Raw genomic sequence first — 25,361 nt, forward strand, 5'->3', positions numbered from 1 at the left:
GTCTCTGTGGTATGGACCAAACAGAAGAGGAAGGAAGGATAGGTTGGGAACACTTCCTAGAGGAGGGAAAGCTGGGTGGAAGCTTGATAGACAGGTGGACGTTACTGGGAGATAAATGTGGGGAAGAGGGGAGTGTGTCCAGGTAAGGAGGGCAGAACGTGTTGAATCACAAATACGTGAAAGAGATCCGACATTTTGGAGATGTGCTCATGGGAGAGCAGGGCTGAAGTAAAAAACAGCATCTGTCATCAAGCGAGGCAGGAAGTCTGGTGGGGTGGCTAGAGGTGAAGCTGGAGAAGAAAGCTAGGCTCCCTGATTGTGCAGGAAGAAGCAAAAGAATGTGTGCTTAAGTTCTCTGAGAGCCCAAAGTGCTGCAGGCAGGAACAGTGGCTAACACTAATTGAGTGCTGATTATGTGCCAGTGGGGAGTCTGCTTCTCCCTCTGTCTGTCCTGCTCGTGTACTCTCTCTCTGTCTCTCTCAAATAAATAAATAAAATCATTAAAAAGAATCTTGTTTTACTACTCACCCACCTGCCTATAGGTAGAGCTGTTAAGAGGACAAAGTCTGATCATGGCTATTGAAAACTATGAATATAGTGGATTGAAAGGTAATCCTGTATCTTGATCTTGGGATTGGACAGGGAGAAGTTACTTGTTGGCCTTTGGCTTCCCAGGATCCAGGACCACCTACTATGGGTCCATCAGCTGTATCAGTCAGGGCTCTTGGATGCAAATAACAGAAGCCAATTCTGGCTATTTTAATCAGGAGTTTATTTGAGAAATACCAGGCAAATCAAAGAAGTGGCTGGAAGGCTAGAAAAGCAAGCTTAGGAAATGGACATGAAGCAAAGGAGACCATCTCAGAAGACAGAAAGACTGTATCACAGAAACATCTCAATTAAGATTCTGCTGACACTCCCACTGAGCAGTGGAACCAGTGCTGCCGCCAGCCCCAATTCTAAACTGTCCCTATTTCTTGGGTCATTCGATTCAAATTCAAGGTTTGGGCAGAAGCATCAGCTGGGCCGAGCTTAGGTCATATGCTTGCAGTCCAGCTGCCAGGGATTGAGGAGGGCAACTGTCTGGCCTCTTTCCTGAATTCTGTAAAGGGAAGACATATTCTGTCTTCCATGAGACCCATGTTTCATGTGATGGCCATTTTTCCAGATGTAGGAAAGGGGGCGTGAGATGCTGGGCAGCCAATAAAAATATGTAATCCCTGACAAATATCCTATCTAAGGTACTCAAAAGGCCCATTCAAGTCAAGTCAGGAGGCTGGGAAAGTGAGGATACTGGTTTACAACTGGAAAACTAAGATTAGAAGGCGTGAGACTTTTTATTTACCAGGAACTGTTCAAGCTACTAGGTACAAAGATGACTAAGACAGGGGCACCTGGCTGGCTCAGTTGGTAGAACACACGACTCTCAATCTCAGGGTCGTGAGCTTACTTTAAAAAACAAAAAAAATGACTGAGACACAGGTGCTGGCTTCAAGGCGCTCTGGCCAGGTGGGGGGAAGATAAATAAAATATGAAAATAAAATGTGATAAAGAAAGGCTATACCTGAGATACCACAAAGTAGAAAGAGGACAGAGAGCAAAGGATAAAGGCTGGGGATCACGTAGGTGGTCAGGAGAGCTTTTACACAAAAGATGGGTCTAGAAGGGTGGAAGGGGAGAGCAAGAAAGAGCATTAGAGGCAGAGCCACCTTTGGTATGGGTTCATCTTCCTGACTAGCCAGCATCTGGGGGTTCTGGCATTTCCCGCTTACTCCTTTCCTACTGCCATCAACCATAACACATATGCTACTCCAATTCAGGTCTAAAATTAGTAAGGTCTAAGTGTTATTAGGGTATTGTCAACGCCAAGTTTTTCTCCCTTTGCTCTTCCCCAGATCTCTGGTGCCTAGTGGTATCGGCCCCAGCTTACTGCTGCTGCCGCTGTTTTTAGCTCTTTTAGATGCACCCAGCCATATACTCACTCAGACCTGAGTTGACATAATGGTGCAGCCATTGACTAATTATAAGGCCTCCTCAAAGGTAAAATAAATCAAAACTAATTGCCCTCCAGGACTATTTTAGGGATTAACTGAGATAATGTTTGCAAAGTGCCATCACTCAGCTGGTTCAAGGAAGTTCACTGCAAGTCTGGTGATGATGATGATTCCTCTCTGTTCTTCCTCTTTGACCTGAGGAGTTTCACAATGTGGCCAAGGAGATCACAAGAAGGAAATGTCTTCTGGGAAAGAGGTGGCCCATGAGTTGTCAAAAATGTGAGAATATTTGTGTGAGGAAGGAACGGATACGAAGCCCTTCTTGAGCTCTGCGCACTTTCCAAAGCCTGACTCCGTGGTGGAACTGAGAGCCTGGTTCCTGGAGTTGAGGAAGGTTTTCCAACCCCTGAAGAATGATTTTGAAAACAGCCCTTCTGGCACTGGGGATGTTTGCCTCTGCCCATTATGAGGAGGAAACGATTTACCCAGATGTGGGCCCGATCAGGCTCCCTCCTCTGTCAAGATCAGGCCACAGAAGTCGGAAGGGTGAATAACAGCACATCCATTAACTGGTCATTTTCACGTATAGTTCCTGCACAGCTTTCGAAAATGTGTGCAATATAACAGGTTGAATAACCCTGGTGGGGTAACACTGTGTCCTTTCAGAATAATAAGCATGACACTTGAGGGGAATTTGCCACGGGCTGAAGCAGTTTCATCAGTGGGGCAGATCCAGATGCGGAAATGCTGTGTGGCTTGGAACAGACACCAAATTATGTGGAGTATGAGTTTAAATCTCCTCTCTGAAATTCCTGGTGTACATTTCATTAGTCTCGCCTTCCTACCAAACAAAGGTGTTCTATTCCAACCTTGGACTTCTAGGTAAATTCTGATCATTCATTCACTGCACAATTATATATTGAGTACTTGCTACAAGGTAGGCATTTTGAGGGGTGATTAGGATCTTGAATTTGATTCTGAAGAAAGAAGACGGGGATTGTTTTGTAAAAATTCAGAGGGTTTCTCCCTTCAAACATTATTTGTGGGGAAGTGTAAATGTCTCCCCTATCTGCATATGAAGAAAATAATTTCATGTAGAATGGCTTCGTTCTGTGTTCTTCTCATCTGGGGGTAGGCTCAGGAATGGGAGGGATAGAGCAGCAGAGCATGTTGCTATGGTAACTTGGCATTAATACACCTTTAGCTCCTTTGTGTCGCCCCCAAATTACCTTTATAACTAGTGTTTCAGATCATGGGAAGCTTTTCTTAATTTCCACACAGCCAGTGATGAAGGCATTTTCCAAGGCACTAGGCAAAGGGAGGGTCCTTTCTTTTTAAGGCTGAGGCTCTGCTCATGCTGTTTCCCAAGCCACAGTATAGAATCAGGATCCAGAATATCTTATTTTTTTATGGAAGATTTCACTTTCAAATGCCTTTCACATATGTTATCTCACTTTTTATTGCCACATTTTTTAACCTCATGTTTAAGCAATCCAAAAGGGCAAGAAAATGAACCCACTAAACATTTATGCCTCAAAATAACCACGTGAGGTGGGGACTAATATCCCCATTGTACAAACAGAAGAACTAAAACTTAGAATTGCCATAATGTGCCCAAGGTCACATTGTTAGAAATGGCAGGATGAGGAATGGAACCAGGCCTTTAGATCCCAAATCAAATGTCTTGCTGTCAAACCTCTACTGACTCCCAGTCTCTTTCTGCCTTTGTTATTTTAGGAAAATACGGATGTATATAAAAGAGCAACCAATTTGTGCTTTGCTTAAAAAAAAACAAAAACAGCTTTATTGAAGTATTATATATATTTCATAACATTCACTTACTGTGAACATACAGTTCAATGATTTCTTAAAGAATTTTTGTGGGCGCCTGGGTGGCTCAGTCGGTTAAGCGTCTGCCTTCTGCTTAGGTCATGATCCCAGGATCCTGGGATTGAGTCCCATGTCAGGCTCCCTACTTAACGAGGAGTCTGCTTCTCCCTCTCCCTCTGCCCCTCCCCCCTCTCATGCACTCAATCTCTCAAAGAAAGAAATAAAATCTTTAAAAAAAGAAAAGAATTTTTGCAACAGTATTATTGATTTAATTCACATATCACATATTCTGCCCATTTACAGTGTACAGGTCAATCGTTTTTAGTATATTCATAGATTTGTACAACCATCACCACAATCAATTTAGGACATTTTTATCTCAAAAAGAAACCCTGAACCCTTTAGCAGTGACCCACCAATCCTCTCATTCTCCCCACTACCCCAGCCTAAAACAACCACTAATCTACTTCTTGTCTCTATAGATTTGCCAATTCTGGACATTTCATATAAATAGTATAAAAAATATATGGTCTTCTGTGACTAGCTTCTTTCATTTAGCTTAATGTTTTCAAGGTTCATCCATGCTGAAGCGTGTAACAATAATTCACTCCTTTTTGTGGCCAAATAATATTCCATTAGATACACCACCTTTTGTTTATTCATTCATCACTCAATGGACATTTGGGTTGTTTACACCTTTGAGCTATTATGAATAATGCTGCTATCAATATTCGTGTACAAGGTTTTGTGCGGGCGTATGTTTTCATTTCTCTAGGAGTGAAATTGTTGGGTCAGATTTCACTCCTGTCCATCTAGGAATAACTTTACATTCCGACCAATCATATATGAGGTTCTAGTTTCTCTACATCCTCACCGGAGTTGGTGTGCTTTGCTTTTTTCACCTAGCATTATTTCTTGGTTACATTTTCATATCCACATTGTTGTCATTTTTAATGGTTATACACAGTGTTCCAAAGCAGTTACTTTGATGTTGTTAAAGCATTACTTTAAAGTTGAGGATTTATATTGTCTTCAGTTTTTTGCTGTTATAAATAGTAGAACTAGGATCTGTGCCACTTACCCCTTTTTTCCTTTGGTTTATTTCCTTGTGGTGCATTCCAATGTGGAACAAAGGGCACACACAGCTCTATTGCTGCTTCCCAGGTCACTCTGCAAAGGTTGACTGTGTATAAAATGCCACTTGCCAAGCTCATGCCTAATACTTCCCCACAGGGCTTTATTGCTTCATTCCTGTGCATTAATACTGTAGGTATATAATAGAGCTTGAAGGTTGTTTTGATTGGCATTTCTTTTACTGTTAGGAAACTTACAATATTTTAAGGGCCATCACATAGTCACTCTAACTGAATCATTGATCCAAAGAGGGCAGGTAGTGCAAGATAATCTAGGGGTTGAAGCAAAGGGTAGCAGATGAGATTAAAGGAATTCTCTGGGTTTGGGAACATGGATTCAGTTATGTTTGATAGGATGGCTGTAGCCTCAGCCATAGATGAAGAGAATGCTCCTTAAATGGTCAGCTGATTTAGGGGCGTCTGGGTGGCTCAGTCATTAAGTGTCTGCCTTCGGCTCAGGTCATGATCCCAGGGTCCTGGGATGGAGCCCCGCATTGGGCTCCCTGCTCCGCAGGAAGCCTGCTTCTCCCTCTCCCACTCCCCCTGCTGGTGTTCCCTCTCTCTCGCTGTGCCTCTCTCTGTCAAATAAATAAATAAAATATTTTTAAAAAATGGTCGGCTGATTTAGACACCTGCATTTTTTAACTTTCCCCTCATTTAGCCCCTCCCCTGGTTCTGCTCCCCCGTCTGGGACCATTCCTTCTTTATCTCCTTTGAGAGGTTTCTTTTCCTTTATCTGCCTCTTAGAGATTGGTATTCCCCAAGATTTCATTCTCAGGATTCTTCTTTTTTCATTTAACACTCTGGGCAATCTCATCCACTCCCATGGCAGTAATGACTATGTAAATGCTGCAAACTCCCAAATATTTATCTCCTGCTTCAAATTGAATTCCAGATGTGCTTCTCTAAATTCCAACTGTACATCTCTATTTGAATGGCCCCTGGGCATCTCAAGTCCAGTATTTCTACCTCCAGCCACTCCTTTTTTTCCCATTTCCCTATCTTTATGATGATAGCAACCCAATCACCCAAGTCAGAAACCTGGAAGTCACTCCAAACTCCTTCCCCACCCTACATATTCCTAAATGTCTCTCAAGTACTTCTTTTCTCCAAACCTATCACACTAATTTGATTCATGTTTTCATTATTTCTCCAAATGATTGTGGCATTTTTACATGTATGAGTTAGGGTTCTATTGATTGTAATTTTGTCACTTTAGGAAGGCAAATGAAAAGATTTGTTGAATGGAAACATGCATGGAATGAAAGGGGGAACTGAAGAGTCACTGTGGAAAGGCAGGCTATAGGGTGTTCTAGGGACCCAAGTGGCAAACAGGTAGCGCATGGACCTTGTCTAGAGGGTCTGCTATGGATGTGACTTGGTTCCAACAATCCTCACCACCTGCATCTCTCAGTTCAAACTAGTACATTTCTGGGAGAGTCAGGGGACCAACAAAGATCAGAACAGTGGAAAGGCTAAATCACATGATGGAAATACAGCTGCTGGAGGATGACCTTTATGTATGGGAGGCAATTATCAAAGACAAAGAGAGGGCATGAGATGGGCAGTCTTTCCAAAGTTGTCTCTACATTGCCACAGTTTCGGAACTGGTCACCCTGCCTCTAGTCTTACCCTCCACCAATCCCCTTCTGCCAGAGTAATCTTCCAAAATACAAGTCAGTGGGGAAAGTATGGGCATGAAATCCACTTTGGCTCTTGCTTAGTCTGGGGTTTGCAATTATAACCATCATCTATCTATCTGTTTGAATCCCTATTGTTTGCCAATGCTGTGTAGGCACTTCACGTATATCATTTCTACTCCTTGTGACAGCTCTGTAAGGTGCATATTATAATTACTGTGCAGGGGAGGAAACTGAGTCAGAAAAAATTAATAAACTTGTCCTAGTGCCTATGACTGGTAAGTAGCAGAATCTACCATCTGACTCAAGGCATTTATCACTGGGCTATACTCTCTCTCTCTCTGAGATTCCCAGTTTCATTTGTAAAATGGTTATAACCTTTATTTTTCAGGATTGATGTTAAGAATGGGCAGGAATGGGGCGCCTGGGTGGCTCAGTTCGTTAAGCAACTGTCTTCGGCTCTGGTCATGATCCCAAAGTACTGGGATCGAGCCCCGCATCGGGCTCCCTGCTCAGCAGGGAGCTTCTCCCTCTGGCCCTACCCCTTCTTGTGCTCTCTCCCTCTGGCCCTACCCCCTCTTCTCCCTCTAGCCCTACCCCCTCTTGTGCTCTCTCTCTCTTTTAAATAAAGAAATAAAATAAAATCTTAAAAAAATAAAAAAGAATAGGGAGGAATGACCATGTAATTTGTGGAGCCTAGTGCAAAAGGAAAATGCAGGACAGCTTCTTGTTAAATAATTAAGGGTTTCAAGGCAGCAGCAAGGCATTAAACCATAGGCTGAATGCCTGTGAAGCTTCTCCCTCTGGCCCTACCCCCTCTTGTGCTCTCTCTCTCTCTTTTAAATAAATAAATAAAATAAAATCTTAAAAAAAATAAAAAAGAATAGGGAGGAATGGCCATGTAATTTGTGGAGCCTAGTGCAAAAGGAAAATGCAGGATGGCTTCTTGTTAAATAATTAAAGGTTTCAAGGCAGCAGCAAGGCATTAAACCATAGGCTGAATGCCTGTGAAGTCGTCCCTGGGGTTAGGGTTAATGTCTATGAGATACTTTGTATGGTATAGATACACATTAAGTTGTAGCTATAGTGATTGTATTAGCCTCCTCTGGCTGCTATAACAAATTATTATAGACTTAGTGACTTAAAACAACACAAATTTATTATCTCATAGTTTTGGAGGTCAAAAGTCCAAAAGGAGTCGTAGGGGGCTAAAATCAAAATGTCAGCAGGGGGGGCGCCTGGGTGGCTCAGTCGTTAAGCATCTGCCTTCGGCTCAGGTCATGATCCCAGGGTCCTGGGATCGAGCCCTGCATCTGGCTCCCTGCTCAGTGGGAAGCCTGCTTCTCCTTCTCCCACTCCCCCTGCTTGTGTTCCCTCTCTCGCTGTGTCTCTCTCTGTCAAATAAATAAATAAAAATCTTAAAAAAAAAAATGTCAGCAGGCCTACATTCCTCTCAGAGGCTTTAAAGGATGATCAATTATCTTGACTTTTCCACCTTCTAGAGGCTGTCTGCATTTGGTTCATGGTCCCTTCCTCCATCTTCAAAGTCAGCAGGATAGTATGTTCCAATCTCTTTCTCTCTTTCTGACCTCTGCTTCCATTGGCACCCTTCCTTCTCTCACTCTAACCCACCTCCCTTCTCCTTAGAAGGACCTTTGTGATTACATTGGGCCCACCCAGATATTCCTGGAAATCTCCCCATCTCAAGATTACTTAATCACACCTGCAAAGTTCCTTTTACCATGTAAGGTAGCATATTTGCAGGTTCCAGGAATTAGGATGTGAACATCTTTGGGGGACCATTATTCAACCTACTGCAATAACAATATTATTGTTGTTATTATTATTATTTTGTTATTGTGATGTTAAATCCTTCTTTAATCCTTCAGCAATTTCAGAATAAAGTCCAAACAGCCCATTGTGATCTTTCTAGCTTCAACTCTTTCTACTCCCCTACATGCATCAAACACTCCAGTGGACATTGAACCACTAACAAAACTACTCCTGTGCCAAATTTCCTTTTGTCTTCCTTTGTTCTAGACACTGCCTCTTTTTTCTTTCTACTTCCTCCTCATAAAAGTCATCTCTTTCTGTGTCATGATCCCATCTTTTAATTTTTTTAAAAATAGTGACAGTTTTTTTCCCAAAACTTGCATTATTGCACGCTTCCCAGAAAGCTGTCTATTGTTACCCATAACAAGGGAAGTCCCACCCTTCCTTTAACCCCTTGTACTGCAGCCCTTTAAGTCACCGGGATATCTGGAACCTTTGCATCAATGTGCGATGTCCCTGCAGGTTTGCAGGTTGCAGTCACACTGAAGCTAGACACGAGGCTAGGGTGTCCCAGTTACACACTCAGGAATTATTGTGGAGTATGAAGTAATTCAGGCCTGTGTGCTCCTTGAGCTCAGACTTGAGGAAGGCACAGTGCTCTCTAATATATTCAGGAAATCATTTACTTGACAGGCATCACAGAGATCCGAATCCCATCCTTTTACTTACAGGAGAGAAGCTGCACAGCTTAGTGGAAACAGTGCTACTTTAGAGTCAGGACTTGGCTTTGAGCCCACCTACCTGGCTGGCTGCTCTTTTGGCAAACCACCAATATCTGTAAGCCTCTAGATCTTCACCTTTAGGGTAAGATTAGACCTATTCCACTTACCTTTTAGGGTGGATGTAAACTTTTTCCAAAGAATATAAAAAATACTGCCTTATTGGGCATTAACTATGCACCAAGCACTGGTAAGTGCATTTCCCTTGTTTTATACATGGCTTATACAAGGTTCAAGGCCATGTCACATAGTCACTCTGCTAACACACAGAGAGCCAGGATTCAAACCCAGGTCTTTCCTATGATGCTTTTCTTGTTGTTTTCCCTTTAATTATACCAGACTGACACTCAGGACTCATGCAATCTGAAAACATTTTGGGAACAAAAGTAAAGTCCTACACCACAGAGGATAATTATTATTTTATAGATGAAGAAACTGAGGCCCAGAGAAGAGCAGCAACTTCCCTTAGGAGTTGGTGGCAAGTTTTCATCCAACAAGTACTCACTGGGGCAAGTAGGTGTGCAGATCACTCAGGAATAAAGGCGTGGCTGCATCCAGGTGAAAGAGGGAAATCCACCAAGGGCAGTAGGTATTTAGGACTATTTTCACATGTTTTCTACTTCGTGGTTGCACTCGACAGCTTACAGGACACAATCTCCATGACGTTATCAGGTCAGAAGGGTGTCCAGATTACTTACAGTGGAATACAGGAGACCCTCTGTGACTCGACCCTGGCAGAAATCTCCGGTGTCATCTCCTATCAGGCCTCCCTTGCCACCACCTACCCCTAAACCTTCTCTTCAGTCACAATAAGTACTTGGAGGTGCTGAAATGTGCCTTCTGGGTTTGCACCTCTGTTGCCCCCATTCCCTTTGCCCGGAATGCACGACTTCACCTTCTGAGTATCCAGCGGGCAACGACTCATTTTCTAAGACTGCTTAAATGTCACTACCTGAGTGAAGTCTTACCTGTCCTCCCCCAGCCTTCCCCACTTTAGATATCAACCCATCTGTCCTTTGGGCCTCTAAGACCTCCTCTACATATTTTTGCATGGGGACATAAAACATTTGTATTGCTCCCATTTATGCAATAAGACTGTTTATTTACACACCTGTCTTCAACTGTTAGCACATTAAGCATAAGGACTATCTCATTTAGGGGCGCCTGGGTGGCTCAGTTGGTTAAGCGACTGCCTCCGGCTCAGGTCATGATCCTGGAGTCCCGGGATCGAGTCCCGCATCGGGCTCCCTGCTCGGCAGAGAGTCTGCTTCTCCCTCTGACCCTCCTCCCTCTCATGTGCTCTCTCTCATTCTCTCTCTCTCTCAAATAAATAAATAAAATCTTTAAAAAAAAAAAAGGACTATCTCATTTATAAGTTCTAATATTTAGTATGGTGAGCACCTGGGGGCAGAACCTGATCTACTTATTAGCCCAGCATCTACTCCTAACCTGCTTATCTTTTGCCTGCTTCCTCTATAAAGGCTGGAAAAAACTAAATTCTCTTTTTCCAACCTTCCCTACAGCTATAAGGGACTCTGTGGAAAAACAGTTCTGGCCAATGAGATACAAGCAGAGGTCTTGGGAAGGAGTGAAGAGCTTCTGGAAGAACTTCTGCATTTCTCATAAAAGGGCCAGAGTAACTGGTGCAAACTATCTCCCCTGCATCCTGCCTTGAATACAAATATAATGCTGGGGCTGGGGTGACACCATCTTGCAACCATAACGGAAAGCCCCAAAGGATTCGGGAATCTCTCCAGATCTTTATTATGGGAGAAAAATAAAGCCCTACTAATTCAATCTCTGTTGCTAGATTATCTGTTACTTGCAGGTGAAAACATTCCTAAGTAATTGATGAATTAATGTTTGTTAACCAAAAGAATTTCTGATTTCAGTAATTTTTAATATGCTTGGATTGGTACCAGAAACCTCCCCTCGAGAAGACTTCTACACTAACCCCAAGTGATATTGATCAAAGCAGATATAATCTGATTGAAGGGGGTAGGAGGTTCCTGCATGGACTCCCCGCCCTTTTCCTGCTCCTTCTTGTCCCCTGATGACTTCTAAGACACCTATTTGGAGTCCTGAAGGCTTTTCTGGATACTTGATACACTCTCTAACACTGTTGATGGGAATGTAAATTGAAACAGCCATTTTGGGCACGATTTGGCAGTTTGAGGGCAATTTCTATCATGTTCTCAAATTATGTGACTTTTTACTCACAACCCCATTTCTAAGAATCTGTCCTACAGAAATACAGGCATGTTTGTTCAAAGACATATACATGTAGGGTAGTTTGTTACAGAATTGCTTGAAGGTAAAAAAAAAAAAATAGAAACAACTTAAATGTCCATTAACAGATTGATTAATTACTTTATAGCACATCCATCCTCTGGTATATCCAGCAGCCATTACTGATATTGAAAGATTTTCAAGATATATCAAAGTAGTATATCTTTAACATTCATTTTTAAAAGTAACTTGCAAAATACTATTGAAAGAAAAACTGTATAGTTGTGTAAAAATATACATACGTAGGTATGTAAATGCATACAAAAATGCCTTGAAGGAAGACCAAGAAAATGGTAACATTGATTACTTTTGGGTAATAAGATTGAGGGAAAGAGAAGCCCGACTTTTACTTCATAAACTTACATATTGTTTGAATAATTGGCAAGTATTTATTTTTATTGTGTTAAAAATAGAGAATAACATCTGTCCAAGAAGATATACAGATGGTAAGTAAGCTTATGAAAAGATGCTCAACATCGTATGTCATTAGGGAATTGCAAATTAAAACAACGAGATACCACTACATATTGGAATGGCAAAAAGCCAAAACACTACTACCACCAAATGCTGGCAAGGATGTGGAGAATAAGAACTCTCTCACTCATTGTTGGTGGAATGCAAAGTGGTTCAGCCACTTGGGAAGGTTGTTTGGCACTTTCTTACAGAACTAAACATACCATTAACATATAATCCAACAATAGTGCTCCTTGGTATTTACCCAAGGGAGTTGGGTAAACCTGCGCACAGATGTTTATAGCAACTTTATTCATAATTGCCCAAACTTGGCAAGATGTCCTTCAGTAGATGATCGGATAAACTGTGGTATATCTGAACAATGGAACACTATTCAGCACTAAAATGAAATAAGCTATCAAACTGTGAAAAGAAACTTAAATGCATATTGCTAAGTGAAAGAAGCCAATTTGGAAAGGCTGCATACTGTATGATTCCAACTATATAATATTCTGGAAAAGACAAAACTAGGAAGACAGTAAAAATATAAGTGGTTGCCAGGGGTTAGGAGGAAGGGAGGGATGAATGGTTGGAGCATAGAGGATTTTTAGGACAGTGAAACTATGATGGTGGATACACGTCCTTATACACTTGTCAAAACTTACAGTATGTCTAATGCCAAGAATGAACTCTAATGTAAACTATGGACTTTGGGGAGTGCCTGAGTGGCTCCGTTGGTTAAGCGTCTGACTTGATTTCATCTCAGGTCATGATCGGGTCATTGGGCTCCTCGCTCAGCGGTGGATGGCTTCTCTCCTTCTTCTTCTCTCTCTGCCCCTCCCCCTGCTTGCACGTACTCTCTCTTAAATAAATAAATAATTTTTAAAAAATAAAAATAAAATAAACTATGGAATTTGGGTGATAATGATGTGTCAATGTAGGTTCATCATTGTAGCAAGGGTAACATCATGGTAGGGGATGTTGTTATTGAGGGAGGCTGTGCTTGTGTTGGGGTGGGGTGATGTGGGAATTCTCTGTACTTTCCTCTCAATTTTGCTGTGAACCTAATACTGCCCTAAAAGAATAAATTCTGTTTTAAAATATACAAGATGAAAGAACACCAATTGAAGACTTAGCCTCCCAATTAGGGAGACTCTTAGAATATTGGACTAAGGGGAGAGCATATGAGTTGGGTCTTAAAAACACAAATAAAATTTTGTCAGTGAGATACAGTATTGGAAAGGCAATAGGAAAAGACTCTAAGCAGAGATAATAACACAAGCAAAGCCACAGAGGCATGAAACAATATATATTGTTTGTGAGGAATGGTGGCTGCCACTGTGGCTGCAATGAAGATTATGTAAAGGGGGAAATAAAATTGGGAAGGAAAGGTGAGATAAATGGATATAGTCTCGGGGTGCCTGAGTGGCTCAGTCGATTAAGCGTCTGCCTTCGGCTCAGGTCATGATCCCAGGGTCCTGGGATCGAGCCCCACATCGGGCTCCCTGCTCTGCGGGAAGCCTGCTTGTGTTCCCTCTCTCACTGTGTCTCTCTCTATCAAAAAAACAAATAAAATCTTTAAAAAAAAAAATGGATATAGTCTCTTGTATACTCCATGCTAAGTGGTTTATGTTAAGAAGATACAGAGGGAGTCTGCACTGGTCGGCAAACTCAGTCACTGGTAGATGGGATCTGTTGTCCTATAGCCAGGACAGAAGTAAAGAGGCACAGGCCTCAGTCCAAGGGTCCGGGCCAGTATTCAGGAGGGATGGATCTGGCAAGGCTTCCTGAGAGAGAAGCATGGCTGGGGTTGTGCCAACAGCCAGCTAGAAACATCTACTGCCTTTTGGCTCAGAGCAGTTCTGCCCTCCCTGCTCAAGCCATCTCTGGCTGGCCAGATTGTCCATAATTAAAAATCAGCCTTGGGGATGGGAAGTGGGTGAAATGCGTGAAGAGGCTCAAAAGCTACAAACCTCCAGTTATAAAATAAATAAGTCATGGGGATGTAATATATAGCACAGCAACTATAGTTATCCTTGTGTTGCATATTTGAAATTTGCTAAGAGAATGAGAAAAAAAATTCTGTAACTATGTGTGGTGACCGATGGTAACTAGACTTATTATGGTGATCATTTCACACATACATACAAATATCAAAACATTATGTTGTATACCTGAAACTAATATAATGTTGTATGTCAATTATACCTTAATAAAATAAAAATCAGTCTTTCTCAGGGCACCTGGGTGGCTCAGTCAGTTGGGCATCTGACTTGATTTCGGCTCCGGTCATGATCTCAGGGTCGTGGGATCGAGCCCCCATGTCCCCTAGTCAAGTTCCATGTTCAGCACAGAGTCTGCTTGTCCCTCTCCCTCTGCTCCTCCCCCTGCTCTCACTCTCTCTTTCTAAAATAAATAAATAAAATCTTTTTAAAAAATCAGGCTTTCTCATGCTTGGTATCCTCTTCTAGGGCCACCTTCTCTAGCTAGACAGGGGAAATTTCTGGGGATCTCTGGTGAGTCTCTTTCCTTTCCTTCTCCTTATTCTCCTATTCTAGGTGTTGAGAAGGGACCTGTTGCTTTATTTAACTCTTTCTGATCATCTATAATTCAATCAAGGAGTTTGTACTTTGGAATCTTAAATTCTCCTGATTCTGGTCATCTAAAATCCTGACCTTAAATTACTACTTTCCTTTTTCCTCTAATATTCTATTCATGTTCCTGGCTGATTTTCAATTGTTCCAAAACTTATTGGTTTAATGGCGTGGCTCTGCATTTCAACCTTACTCTGAACCTCAGCCTCAGAAGCCAAAAATAAGGGCTTGTACCTAATATGGACTGAGCTCATTGTTCCTAAGCTGCTTATAATCTAATCAGGGATGCATGATTAATAAACATTAAGCAAAATGCAAGATTGGATTGAATTAAACTCTAAAATACATTAGTTGGTAAAGAAAGAAGAAAGAAAGAGAGAGAAAGAAAAGAAAAAAGAAGAAAGAAAGAAATGGAGGAAAGAAAGAAGAAAGAAAGAAAGAAAAAGAGAAGAGGCAGAAAAAGTATAGCAGGAAGGAAACTAAAGTCAGAACACCTGGCTTCTAGTTTTAGCTGCCACTAACTCGTTACAGGACTAGCCAACTCTCTGAACCTCAACCATAAAATTAGGGGATTGTTCTGTATGATTTCTAAGAGAACTTAGAACTTTGTGACTAAGTGCTGTGTGGGTGGAGAAAGGGAGAGATTTGTTTGGATGACATTTGTTGGGTAAGTCTTCCAGAAAGAAAAAAAAAAGAAATTTAATATGATCCTTAAGGATGGGTGGGATTTTTTTTTTTTTTTAAGATTTTATTTATCTGTTTTAGAGAGAGAGCGAGAGAGAGCGGGGATGGGGAGAGGAGCAGAGGGAGAGGGAAAAGCAGACTCCACTGAGTGTGGAGCCTGATACGGGGCTCGATGTGGGCTTGATGAGGAGCTTGATCCCACCCTGAGATTATGACCTGAGACGAAATCAAGAGTCAGACGCTTAACCGACTGAGCCAGCCAGGTGCCCCAGGATGGATGGGATTTTTGACTGGGAAGATGCAAGTTAGACTACTTGCCCAGTTGGAAGTAAAATCATTAGTCAAGCAGTGAGGTAAGACAGAGCAGAGTGATTTACACAGCATAGCAAAGAAGCTGGCCTAAGCACAACAGCTGGGAAGAAATGGGAGAGGACTGAATGAGTACTCTGCAGAGAATGTTGGACACAAGACTGAAGGGTTGAAGAGGATCCTTGAAGAGTGTCTGGGATGGATTGGTGGGTGGATATTGCTGGAGGGGAAGTAAAGTTGTGACCATGGTTCAGGTGTGAGTTAAATAAGTTTGGAGCAAGGTAGCTGAGGTGTGAATGAAGGGGAAGGGGTAAATGTGGGGGGCATTTTGAAGAAGAAATTGAATAAAGAGGAAAAAGATGGGGAAGCAAGCTAAATTCACCACAAAGGGTGGATGGGTTTTTCTCTAGAGGACAGTTGGTTTGTTGGGCAGTTTCATGGTTTCATTTTTAGACATGAATATGTCTGAATAGTTTAAGTGGTTGTCCTCTAAGATGAGCATGTCTCTGTAGGCAGTTAGAAATGAGAATATGATTCTCAGGGCTAGATACATAGAGCTCTTAATGATTCATACCAAGGCAGCAGTTGAAACCATAAAAATGGTTGCTTGTGTATGAAGAAGAATATTACAAAGAGAAAAATTATAGGTAAATTATTGGAAGAAAAAAAGGAATCATAAGTCTTGCATTATATTATTTCCATCTCTTATAGTACCCATTCAACCTGTCCCACAAATCTCATTCTTTGCATAAATATTAGCAATCTTTTCATTTATGGATAATTGCATTAGGAAAGATAGCTTAGCTTATACTTAAATCTCAAATCTCAATGCGTAAAAAGTAATTCTCATTCATTCTACATGTTTGTCACTCCCACTCACATTTTATTAGCCAAAGAAAGCCATGTAGCTGCATCAATCTTTTTTTTTTTAAAGATTTTATTTATTTATTTGACAGAGAGAGAGATAGCGAGAGCAGGAACACAAGCAGGGGGAATGGGAGAGGGAGAAGCAGGCTTCCCGCCGAGCAGGGAGCCCGATGTGGGACTCGATCCCAGGACCCTGGGATCATGACCTGAACCAAAGGCAGACGCTTAACGACTGAGCCACCCAGGCGCCCTAGCTGCATCAGTCTTTGAAAGAGGTGGGAAGTTCAATACTCTCTTGTGCATTAATGGAGAATGGGAATTGTTGCGAATAGTTCTAATAATAACCATAATAACATTTTCCCTTAGACATCTTTCTTTTTTTTTTATTAAAGATTTTATTTATTTATTTTGACAGAAAGAGACATCAAGAGAGGAACACAAGCAGGGGGAGTGGGAGAGGGAGAAGCAGGCTTCCCGCTGAGCAGAGAGCCCGACATGGGGCTCAATCCCAGGACCCTAGGATCATGACCTGAGCCAAAGGCAGACTGTCAACGACTGAGCCACCCAGGCACCCCAGACATCTTTCTATAACCATGTCTTCACCACCCTTTTATCTGTATCATCAGTAAAATGTTCCTGGTATCAACATTTTATAAGCAGCGGTACCAGAGCAAAATTCCTACGTGAAACATTCTATTTCTTTTGTTTTCTCCTTGTTTTGACACTAAGCTTTCTTTTGGTTCCATGGTTGGCTCCTTCCCCAATTTTGGAACTAAAGAGACTCAGGAAGATGCTACACCCATGATCTTTACCCCTCTTTCTCCTGCCTTGGTTCCACTTCTCGCCCTTCTTTTACAAGAATAAATTCCTTCCCTCTGGGTCCTGCCACACTTCCTTCTTCTACTTTCTCACTTCCTTATCACTCAGAGCTTAAGGCCATTGCAGGGCAAAATAACCAGCTGACAATAATTGTTATTACTCAATCCACTCTCTATTATGTTCAACATTAATTAGATGGTTGCCCTGATTTGCACAGCCTGTGTTCATCCCATAAGTTGTTGACTTGATTATTCTAATCAGAATTAATATTTTTTTCCATCAGAATCCCATAGAATGTTGTTTGAACCTCTAATATGATTATCACAGTCTGCCCTGCCTCAGGGTTGTATATGCTTCCTCCCTAAATCATAACAGCCTTATAGATTAAGCTGTAATTTTCATGTAATATATACTCAATAATTGTTGACTTACCGGTGAATCCCATATTTGACTGAATTGACCGTTGGTTTTGGTAACATTTGGATACATCTTGATTCAGCAGTTGGCACTTATTAGGGTCTTGCTCATATCTAGAAAAAAAACCACTGAGATGGGAAATAAAATTACTTGTTCCAGAAACTGCTCAAGAAGTTCAATACAACTGAAACATAACACACAAGTTGAAGGATGGCAGGGGACAAAGCTAGAAAGACGAGCAGGTGTCAAATCTAAAAGGGGTTCATGTTTTAAACTAAGGAATTTTAACTCCAAAGCTATGGATCATGTCTGAAGTTCTCTCCCAGACAGGTGGATCTAGGATGTCGCTCTGGGATTGTAGTTCCAGAAACTAGGTCTGGTTATGGGTAGGGTGAGACTTCTTAAGGTGCAGAGAATGGTACTGGGAGGATTTCAAGTAGAGACCCAGAGACAAATCCAGGATTTACTCAAAGTTGAGAAGAGAAACCAGCAATAATTAATATGAAACATGAACTGAAGGGAGTAGGACAGAGCAAAGAAGTCAAAGCAGGGGCCAGAAGGACAGCCTAGTGTGGATTCTTAAAGCTTCCTCTCCCCTTTCTGGGCTCTTTCAGCAGTCTGTTCTCTGAGCAGGAGAGGAATATTCTAAACCAATTTAGACCCAAGGCCTCCAAGGATTTTAAGCAAAAGAATGATGGGGACTGCTTCTGTCTTCTTTACTTGAGCACACAGCATCTTGTTGTGTCCTATGAGCCCTCCCCTGTATGTATCTGGTCCAGAGTAAATCCTCAGTAAACATTTAGTGAGTAATATGGACTTGCTGCTAATTGTTAAGCACGTAAATGCTTTTGTTTAGTCTATTCGTATGTTGTGTGAGTATAATGCCACAAGAAAACTGAGTTCACACAAACCCACAAGATTTCTTTTATTTTAATAAATGCCAACTAAAATCATGTTACTTACCAGTCATTCATATGTAAAACTAACCTTTTCTTCAACAGTGTCTCAGGTAGGCAAACATAAATCCTATGCATTAGGAAATAAGACAATAGAAAAAAACTCCCCAAAAGGAGAACCAAATGAAATATAAGAACAATATAACACAAGTAGTCTAGCAGTAATGTGGTATAAGTCGCCATAACAATAGTCATCCAGAAACAGTGGCTGAGATAATTATAAAAATAAGTTTAAACAGTACAATGCTGCTCGTAAATCTTGTATGTATATATGTGTGAGTTGCTGATCATAACTCAGGTTGGGTGGCTAGAAGTAATGGTGGCAATAGCAAAAGCTGGAATCTCCTGGGGAGAAGCCTCACTATTTGCCTGCCATTCTAAAGCTGGGGGGAAACAGGTAAGCTTTGGGCCCAGTCCATCAGGAGAGAGGCCTTTAAATAAATAACGGTTGAAGAGGGTGTGACCAGCCTGTACCCATGTCACAATGGTGCCATCATGAGACAAGTCCATGTAACATAAAAATCAAGGAAGGAAATACTCCAAGTGAAAATAAAACTGGTAAGAACTGCAGAGGATTACCCTTTTCCTGCAGCACAGGCATCAAGTATACCTTACAAATATGCATATGTAATATCTGAATGGATGTCTACCTGTACTGTGATTTCAATTATTTATATGAACTTTCTGTCTCAAATTTCAGGATGATTCCTTCATATTTAACATCACCAGAGAACAAAAAGCAGCATTCTTTCTCTGCAAAGATATCCCTTGGGGTGCAGTAAAAAATAAGTATTTGGTCTTTGTCCCTTGTTCCTAGCACACAGCTCCTAAGCCCTTGGAGTGATAGGAGTGTCTTTTGTATGCTAATGAGATAACTGAAGGCTGGGGCCTTGCAGCTTCAGGATGGGGGTGGGGGGTGGGGTGGCTAGAAAGACCAAGCCCCAACCTCTAGGCAGTGGAGAGGAGCCAAAGATTGAGTTCAATCACTAATGGCCAATGATTTTATCAGTCATTCCTATGCAATGAAACCTCTATAAAAACCCATAAAAGATGAAGTTTGGATAGCTTTCAAGTTGATGAACACATCGAGGTGCTGGGAGAGTGGTACACCCCAACTCCACAAGGACAGAAGCTCCTACACTCAGGATGCTTCCAGACTTTGCTCTATATACCTGTGCTGTTCATTTGTACCCTTTATAATAAACTAGTAGACACAAATAAAGTGACTTCCAGAGTTCTGTGAGCCATTCCAGCAAATTATTGAACCTAAGAAGAGCCTAGTGGGAATTTCCAATTTATACCTGATTGTTCAGAAGCACAAACGGGTGGCTTGGGACTTGCAGTTGGCATCTGAAAATAAGCAGTCTTAAAATAAGCCCTTAAACCTGTGAGGTCTAACTAACTTCAGATAGTTAGTGTTAGAAATGAATTGTGTGACACCCAGTAGGTGTTCAAAGAATCAGAGAATTGGTGTGAGGAAAAAAAAACCATACAGTTGGTGTCAGAAGTGTTGTGAGTCAAAACAGCTCACCCCTGATTAAATATATCTTTCTACTTTTACTATTTTATCTATTTGCTGAAAAATTAGTATTTAGCAAAATCTTAGAGGTTGTGTGTGTGTGTGCACGTGCGTGTGTGCGCACACGCGTGTGCACATGTGCTATCAGGTGAGGTTTGGAATAATGACTTTGGTAGGTATAGAGATGGATCTGGGTTTTTTTCCCCTCAAACATTTCAGGTCTTAATGTTGCTCTATTCTTTCTCCTCCATATTCCTTACTTCCTTCAAGTAAACTTCAAGATAATTCATCACTTTTGGAAGCCGATATCAATGCCACCCTATTCGGTTACCTCTTTACTTGGTTCTGCAGATACTCCATTTTCTAACACATTTTGTAAGGCAGTGAAGAGTCAGGAATTGTTTCAAGCCTCAGAGACATGGTAGGATTTACCATGTGATTTTAGGTAATCACTTAGACCAGAGGCTATGCAGAAGATAGATCTAATGGAAGGAGGCTAGAGGTGTCATGCATGAAAGCATGGGTTCTGGAGTTGGCTAGACCTGAGTCCAAATCCAGTTTCTAACACTTATTGGCTCTATAACCTTAAACAACCTACTTATGCTCTCTAAACCTGCATTTCTTCATGAAGGGCTATAGTAATGGTTTTCAATTAAGTCATGTTTATAAAGTGCTTAGTGTAAAGACTGGCACCGTAGTAAGCACTCACAAATGGCAACCATTAAATTTAATTGCTGTGTTGTTATGTGAGTGTTTTTCAGTTGGGTCTTAGCTAGATTTTCAAACTCTTTCTTGTCAGCATCTTATTTCCCATTAAGGGTACCTGATACAATGTCTGCCCCCTAGTCCTGGCTAGAAGTTTATTCAAATGTGATCCCATTCCAACTGTATGGCAATCTTATGTCAAAGGAATGTAGACTAGGCCAAGTTGGTCTTTGATACCCACTTCTTTTAGTATTCCTGAAACCCCTTCTGGGCTCATAGCTCATTCAATGCCATGAACTCACACCACTCCTGACCTGCCCTGCCCTAGAACACGTCCTTCATTAAACTTACTCTGTCTGCTTTCTAATTTTTTTAATAAATTCAACAAACTTTTACTGAGTGCTTACAACATGCTGCAAGCCGGGGAAACAAAATGAAAGCGGTACAGTCTTAATACTCCAGTAATTCACATTGTGCTTATGGTGTGATAGTTCAGTGGTTCTCAGCCTCAGAATTAGAACTGTTTGAAGTTTTAAAAACTACAAATGCTTATGTCCCACCTAATTTAGTATATCTGGGTGGGACTCAGATATATAAAATTTATAAATCTTCCTCAAAGATTTTACTGAAGAGCCAGAGTAAAGAAGAACTGCAGGATGTGTTGAGAATGGAAAGGTGATAGGAATCTGGAAGTGTTGGTTGGACTTCATATTGGAGGTTTAAATGCTGAAGGATGAGTAGTTTGTCACGGGGAGAAGAGAACTCCAGGAAAAGGAAAAGCATAATGCCTAACTCTAAGGCATTTGAATTCATCAGTATCATTTTTACTAATATCCTCATGGAAGAGGGTTAGAAGACTCATTTATTAAATGACTAGCATCTGTCCATATGAACTATCGATTTCTGGAGAGAAATGCCCTTACTCTGGGTCTTGTGTGCTCGCCTCTCCCCTCCCATTGACTTTCAGCTCCCCGTCTCTCACGGTTGGAATGTCCCAACAAGGGGCCTATCACTCTTCCAGCTCAACCCTCTCTCAACTTAATCATCAAACACTTTCTCCATCTTACTCAGAAAATAGCTGAGGCCCTTTGCGGGCAGCAAGAGCACAGCTCACAGTGGAGGAAATGCCCAGAGCAGGGGTGAGAACTGGGTGAAAGCCTCCATGTCACCACAGTGTTTCTCCCTTTCCTCTTCCTTGAGGCTTCTCCTGTATGTGGCTGGGGAAATCCAGCCCAGTCATCTCTGAAGACTTTCGAATTAAAGCTTGATCTTCCACTATGGTTGCTTTTGGTGAAGAGAGTTGGCTGAAGCAACGGTCCCCACCCACAACCAACACTCATACGTTCATCTACTCAAACTCTCCAAAATGTTCTATCCTCTCAGAGGAAAATATACCATCCCTGTAAGTCCCCAAATTAGTCAGAATGACAGACTCAGCCTTCAGAAGGATGTTTACATGGAACACTTAATGTCTGGGATAGTCTTTCCATGAGGTCCCCTGGCTAGTCACCAGTCACCTATTAAAGATTATCATCCCAACAGCTTACTTCCCCTCCCTCACCCCCTGAGTATTCATGAGGAGACAGGCAGGTCTGGCTCAACCCCTTACCAGGTCACTTAAAACAGGTTTATCAAAAAGCTTAACTTGCAGAATACAATCAATAGCAGGTATTAAATCAGCAGATGGATTGTGAAAGCTGAAAATTCCCTGTGGCGCCAAAGTCCCATGTTTTGAATGCCCTCCACCTCTCTTGTGGCTGATGATGAGATTAGGAATCTTTCTGCAGGGGCTCCTGTCTATGGCCTCCTCTCCTGTCCTCTGATCCATCTGTGCCTCTGGCTCTGGCCTTGGACCAGAGCTGTGGGCTCCACTCCTAGTTCTGCCATCTCAGGCACATTCTCAGTTGAGCATTCAGCAACTTAAAATTTTTGAGATCCACAGCCTGCATGCAGAACACTCAAACTCTTAACAGATAGGAAGTCCAAAATCTGTATTGAAGTCCCCTCGGTGTGGTTGTCTTTTTCTTTTTCTTCTTCTTGACTCTGGCTATCATGTGGTTTGTTTTGGGTTTTTTTTTTCCCAGGAGTGGAATGGACGTTAGGGTTGGTGCCCTTAGAGGATTCTCCTCTATCCCTTCTTCCTATTGACTCACAGAACTCCATCCCTACCCAATGATGAGAGCTCTAGCAGGCTGAATAGTGGCACCCTATTCACTGGAACCTAAAGATGTTACCTTATTTGGGGGCGCCTGGGTGGCTCAGTTGGTTAAGCGACTGCCTTCGGCTCAGGTCATGATCCTGGAGTCCCGGGATCGAGTCCCGCATCGGGCTCCCTGCTCGGCAGGGAGTCTGCTTCTCCCTCTGACCCTCCTCCCTCTCATGCTCTCTCTCTCTATCTCATTCTCTCTGTCTCAAATAAATAAATAAAATCTTTAAAAAAAAAAAAAAAAAAAAAAAAAAAAAAGATGTTACCTTATTTGGAAAAAGAGCCTTTGTAGATGTGATTAAGTTAAGGATTAGAAGATTATCCTGGATTGTTTGGGTGGGCTCTAAATGCAATCACAAGTGTCTTCCTAAAAGAGAGGCAGGGCAAGTTTTGACATAGAGAGCAAAGAAGGTGATAGGAGTTGGAACACAGAGATTTGAAGATGCTGGCCTTGAAGATTAGAGTGACTAAGCCATAAAACCAGGAATGTTGAAAGTCATTCAAAAGCTAGAAGAGGCAAGGGACAGATTGTCCTATAGAGCCCTCTCCTAGGAGGAGAGTGGCCTTGCTCACACCTTGACTTTAGCCCAGTGATTTATGCCTTCTTTTAGACTTTTCTGTGTTTCATTTAAAGATATATACAAACATATTAAAAGTTTACTCAAAGAGGGACGCCTGAGTGGCTCAGTTGGTTAAACGTCTGCCTTCGGCTTGGGTCATGATCCCAGGTTCCTTTAATCAAGTCCCACATTGGGCTCCCTGCTTGGCAGGGAGTCTGCTTCTCCCTCTGCCTTCTGCTCCCCCTGCTTGTGTGCTCTCTCTCTGACAAATAAATAAATAAAACAAGGGCGCCTGGGTGGCTCAGTTGGTTAAGCGACTGCCTTCGGCTCAGGTCATGATCCTGGAGTCCCGGGATCGAGTCCCATGTCAGGCTCCTTGCTCAGCAGGGGGTCTGCTTCTCCCTCTGACCCTCCCCCCTCTCGTGTGCTCGCTCTCTCTCTCATTCTCTCTCTCAAATAAATAAATAAAATATTTTAAAAAAATGATTACTTAAAGAAACAATGAAATGATTTTTATTGCATGCAAAGTAAAAGTAAAATACTTCTGTATTATTTAAAACTTTATAGTGAGACTACATTTAGTTATTACTTATAGAACTTTTAAAAACAGATTGGCAGGACCACCGTTGTGCCTCACTTTTCTCTGCTGAGGACAAAACTCTAGCTGGAGCAGTGAGACCAAATGCACGGGGGTCAGACAGGTCAAACATGAATATCTGAAATTCTCTCTGTCAGACCTTTAAAGTTTAGTTTAATTTAAAATATGTAACTATTAAAAAATAAAATATATAACTCTATTAAAAAAAACATTGCCAGGATATAGACTAAAATATCAAAAGCAATTAATCTCTGGATGATAGGGTTATCAATGACTTATTTCCTTCTGTACAATTTTTCTCCATTTTCTAAGTTCACAACAATGTACAGCTAACACTTATAAAATTTAAAAAATTATAAAGAAAAAATCTTGATGTAGATCACTTACTGACATTGAAAAAATTCCACAAATATACATTAGTCAGTAGAAAGAAAAAGCTACAAAACAGTGTAAATATGATGGTGATTTTTATTTTAAAACATGCAAATATATAGTCAGAAACAGTAAAAGTGCATACATCAAAATATTCTTTGATACAATTATGGCTAATTTTTGTTTTACATTGTGTTTTTTGTGTCTTCAAATATTCTGCATTAGTTATTTATGGATTTTATAATGAAATAAAATTATTACTAAATAAGAAAAGTTAGGAGTACATAAATGCTAGAATAAAAGATTTGTTGGGCCAGAACACATAGACCTTCATATAAGAATATCAGATGGCATGCTAGAATAATAATGTAGCTCCTATAACTGGACCATAGAAGACAATTTAAAAAAATGCTCTCTGAATGTATGAAGAAAAAAATAAGGTTAAAATTGTGCCATTCTGACACACCCACAAGCTAGGGTAAGTCCAACACCTGTGTAGGCTGCCTGCCTTCCCAGAGATCTGCACCTAAACACCACTGTAAACTAGTGAAACCAAGAATTTACGGTATTGTCATCTCTCTTCCGTAAGTCATCCACAGGTCTCCTTTATAAATCCTGTAGGTTAAACACCTCTCCAGGGTCCAAGATTCATGCTGTCACTCTTGGCATTTCCAGCTCCTCACTCCTAAATTAAGTGAGGGCCAAATCTGTCCAAGAAGAGAGCCTTCATTTTAGAGAAGGTGTGTACCTCACAGTTGGCTTTGCATTTCTTCACATTCCAGGCTTCTGCTGACGAGACTATTTTGGTCCCAGAAGTGAATCCTGGCCAAGAGCAGGTTCTCCCTCACCATGAGGGACGGAGCT

The 25,361-nt window shown here is 41.5% G+C and overlaps 1 long non-coding RNA gene across 1 annotated transcript in view; it reads left to right on the forward strand.

Moving 5' to 3' along the window:
• Positions 1-22,363, forward strand: part of LOC118004125 — a 123,398-nt gene extending 101,035 nt beyond the window's left edge. Inside the window, exon 4 of the long non-coding RNA XR_004677492.1 lies at positions 19,238-22,363. This is a non-coding gene — a long non-coding RNA (uncharacterized LOC118004125). The remainder of the gene's footprint in view (positions 1-19,237) is intronic.
• The last annotated feature ends 2,998 nt before the right edge of the window (positions 22,364-25,361 follow it).

This window comes from Mirounga leonina, unplaced genomic scaffold (genome assembly GCF_011800145.1).
Source record: "Mirounga leonina isolate KUSES-001 unplaced genomic scaffold, KU_Mleo_1.0 Mir_92, whole genome shotgun sequence".
NCBI lineage: Eukaryota > Metazoa > Chordata > Mammalia > Carnivora > Phocidae > Mirounga > Mirounga leonina.